Below are 4705 nucleotides of genomic sequence, written 5' to 3'. Positions count from 1 at the left end.
TTCTATTTTCTTTAGTCAGCTTACCACTGAATAGGTCATTGTAAATGTATAGTTCTGTTTATGTAGCCACATAATAATTAATAACTATGTCGCTAGATCCACGGTTCCTGATACCAGAAGCCACACTTCCTTTGTGTATGTGTGTGTGTATGTGTGCAGGTTGTTTATTGAACAGTCTATTGGCTCATCATTCTACAGGTGCATTGCTTACAGTAGAGTAAGAATCCCGTTGCTTTATCCTAAGGTTAGGCCATCCATATCCTGATGCTTGAAAGGGGGTAAAGGTCTCCAAATGAAACTGGTGATTTATTGATGCTGAGCCCATCAGCAATGGGTTAATCTTTATGGTTGGGTGATGGAATTTCTCCCAGAGGACAAAACTCAGGTGTAATTCCCTCGCAGTGACCCCACACTAAGCATTGTACTAGGAGACAATACAAATAATTGTGTCTGCAGGATAAACATGACATTCTTGACCTTTCCTTGTGCCTACGTTGTCTGTTACATTTGGCTACAAGCCTCCAGCTGTCATGTGGAGTCTTTGTTCTTAGTTTGTGGTGGTTGTTTTCCAAGAAGCGCCCACCATCTCAGTAGCTCCAGTTTGGGTCGACACTAAATTCTACCATTATACACTTTATTGATGAATGAAGGTTGATTAACAGAGTAAAGACTCCCTAACAACATCCTCACTTCTGCACATAACTAAGGATTTTGGATGAGGTTTAGCCATATTATTCTACATCTAGCACACATCTATGGGCACTCCTACAGCTAGCTCGACAACACAGGCGTGTCCGTGCGCCAATAATACTTCTGACCTGACAGAATTTTGTCCTAGCTTTCTGGCGTAAAGTAAGCCAACTATTACGAGGTGCAGAGTATGACTAGACAGTCTTATACTAGGACAGATTTTATCATCCAGCATTAGACACATATTAATAAGACTGCGTAGTCGAACTGCGCACTGTCTAACCTTAGGACACTTAAATCTGCCGCATTGTGTACAGGAAGCCTTAGGCCTCATCAACCGTGTACAGAGGCTGTGAGCTACCTGCACAAACTGGCTAGCTCATGGCCCCATAGCCTTCTACTGGGTGCACAGGTGGGGTGAGTGATGTGCATGAGGCCTTTATCTCACTAAGTGCTATTGGAAAACGTGGCTCTCTTTAAACTTTGCCTGTAAAGTTTCACAGTTCATTCATAAAGTCACAATCTGTGCAAATGACCCAATGTTAGTCTTTCATTTTGAGCTGAATCCGACATATGCTCATACAACCCTAGATACATTATTTGAAGGGTGCCCTTTCCAAAATGGTGTCACTTCTCGGGGGTTTCTATTGCACTGATTTGAATACCGTATATGCCGGCGTATAAGACGACTGGGCGTATAAGGCGACCCCCAACTTCTGCCCTAAAAATATAGAATTTGGTATATACTCACTGTATAAGACTACCCCTCTCCCAAATGAAAAAAAGTCTGCTTAAAACTTTGCAAAACAAACAAGAGAGCAAGTGCCTGGTGATCATAACTGTAAGCTGCGATATTAATGAAAATCCGACATGCTTCTGTAAGTGCCGCCTGTGACCCCCAGCTCTGTGACGCCGACTGCTGTGACAGGGCGGCTGCATTAGCATACAGCGTGCCGCCCCGTCAGCGCGTACTAAGCCTCTTCTAATGACTGTGAGAGGCGGACTGCCGCGCATGCACGGCGGTCCCAGGAAGCGGCTCTCTACACACTGACGGGGGAAAAAAACACCTCACACAGTGCGGCCCCCGTATATCCGGCGTATAAGACGACCCCCCACTGTAGCCATTATTTTAAGGGGTTAAAAAGTAGTCTTATACGCCAGTATATACAGTAATTTGAGATGTTATCTTCATAAAATGTTGTTACTTGTGGAGGTTTCTAGTACATAATCCTTTATAGGGCACTTCCAAACTATAATGGTCACCAAAAATGTAGCGTTTGTATGTGTCCCTGGTTTATCATGATGGATTTTGATATTCGATTTCCTGTATCCCCTTCAGGACGCAGCCTGTTTGTAAGTTAAGGCTCAGTGTCTCTTCCTGTGGTAATAACTTTTCAACACTTAAACATTATTCTTGGGATTTTAGAGAGTGTTTTCTCATGAGTAGTTTGTTAGTAGTATAATTTCTCTGTTCAGTTATATATTTTTTTTTTTGGGGGGGGGGAGGATTCAATAATTAGGAAAAATGTGAAAAAAAATTACATTTTCAAAGTGTCAAACGTTCTGCTTTTAAGACAAAAAGTCATACCACAAATTTGTTTTGTGGAAACCTTTTGCCATTTGTCTTCTGTATATTTCCATAATTTATTTTGTGTTTCCACGATAGATAGATAGATGTTAGAAGGTTTATAGTTTTAGTAGCAAGTTCTTAAATTTTTAAGATATTTGAAAAACTCTTCATTTTTGGTGACCATTATATTTTGGAAGCGCCCTATAAAGGCTTATGTACTATAAACCTCCACAAGTAACAACATTTTATGAAGTTAACATCTCAAACTTTTCAAATCAGTGCAATAGAAACCCCCGAGAAGTGACACCATTTTGGAAAGGGCACCCCTCAAATAATGTATCTAGGGTTGTATGAGCATTTTAACCCATAAGATGCTGGCTCAAATGTAATATGAAGTGAATGGTGCAGAGTAAAAATTGCACTGCAAATGATCAATTATGCCATTTGCCCAACTCCTGCAACTGGAGACAAACACCCCAAAAATCATTATGCAAGTTATTCCGGTCAATACCTCATATGTTACAATAATTTACAGGATGGAGACACAGCAGGGCTCAAAAGGGAATAACTGGCATTTAGAGCACAGACATTTTACTTAATCCAGGGGTATAGTTAGCATTTTAACCAGTTCGCGACCGCCCGCCGTGTATTCACAGCGGCGGTCGGGTCGCGCTGCATGGAGAGGGCTCACGGGCTGAGCCCTCTCCATAGCCGGTAAGTCTTTGCTGCATATTGCAGCAAAGGCTTATCGGTAACACCCACGATCGGTGCTAGCCGCATGGGTGCCTCGGGTCTTCCGAAGAGCCGAGGCTATTTCGTTTTACCCCTTCATTACAATGTGCTGATAGCACATTGTAATGAATGAGGAGGAAAATCCCCATATACTGTAGTATGGCAGTATATGATAGGATCGATCAGACAACCTAGGGTTAAAGTACCCTAGGGAGTCTGAAAAATAGTAAAAATAAAAATAAAGAAAAGTTAAAAAAAAAAAATTATAATAAAAAAACCCCTAAAATTTCAAATCACCCCCCTTTCCCTAGAACTGACATAAATAAACAGTAAAAATCATAAACACATCAGTTATCGACGCGTCCGAAAATGCCCGATCTAGCAAAATATAATAACGGTTTTTCAATGCGTTTAACCCCGTAACGGAAAATAGCGCCCAAAGTTGAAAATGGCACTTTTTTGCCATTTTGAAAAATATAAAAAAATCTATAAAAAGAGATCAAAAGGTCATACAGTCCTAAATGATATAATTGAAAATATTATCAAATTTTACAAAAAATGACACCACCCACAGCTCCGTACACCAAAGTATAAAAAAGTTATTAGCACCAGAAGTTGGCAAAATAAAAAAAAAAAAATTTGTACAGAAGGTTTTAATTTTTGTAAATGTATGAAAACATTATAAAACCTATACAAATTTGGTATACCCTTAATCGGACCGACCCAAAGAATAAAGTAGACATGTCATTTGGGGCCCTCAGTGAAAGACGTAATATCTAAGCCCACAAGAAAATGGCGCAAATGCGTTTTTTCACCATTTTCACTGCATTTGGAATTTTTTTCCCGCTTCCGAGTACATGGCATGGAATATTTAATACCATCACTATGAAGTGTAATTTGTTATGCAGAAAACAAGCCGTCACACAGCTCTTTATGTGTAAAAATAAAAAAGTTATAGATTTTTGAAGGTGGGGAGTGAAAAATGGACATGAAAAAACAGGAAAGGGCCCGGTCCTTAACCGGTTAATGGGAACCTGTCACCACATTTGCACATATACAGCCAGTGACAGGTTCTAGAGCCCTCCTCACTTACTGACGCCCTTCTTTTAGCTAAAAATTGTTTCGTTTACATCCACATAAATCACCTTTTATCTTATATTGCCTCGCATCAGAAGGGAGCATGTCCTGCTTGGCCGGCTCCTCCCCATGCCTCCCTACTGGTCACAGTTCATGTCATGTGACCAGACTGACATCATCTCACTACTTTAACCTTTTAAAATAGCAAACTGTACCCCATGCATGTATCTGACCACATGAAGTCACAGCATCCTCCATGGAATTCTACTCCTCTCCATCCTCCATGGAGGCTGCTGGGATTTCATGTAATCACATACATGGGGTGCAGTTTGCTATTTTTAGAAGACTAAAGGACCTGCGATGCTGTTACTGTGGTCACATCTCATGAATGTAACACAAGGCACCGTGTAAAAAGATTGACACAATATTTCCCATCTGTACATAGAGCTTTATATGTCTGTAGTTGAATATTAGCAGACGGTCCCTAAGTACCAGGGGGCAGAGCAGTGATTTGAAGAAACACAGAGCTGTCAGTCAGAATAATGGGGCGTGTTTTACTGACAGACTGGGAGAGAGATGAGTTATAAAATCTAATTTGCATATGAGAAAAATGGCTAATTAAGGTACAGTGCCCAC

Source organism: Engystomops pustulosus, chromosome 6 (genome assembly GCF_040894005.1).
Source record: "Engystomops pustulosus chromosome 6, aEngPut4.maternal, whole genome shotgun sequence".
Taxonomy (NCBI): domain Eukaryota; kingdom Metazoa; phylum Chordata; class Amphibia; order Anura; family Leptodactylidae; genus Engystomops; species Engystomops pustulosus.
The sequence above is the reverse complement of the archived record's forward strand: the minus strand, read 5'-3'. Positions refer to the sequence as shown.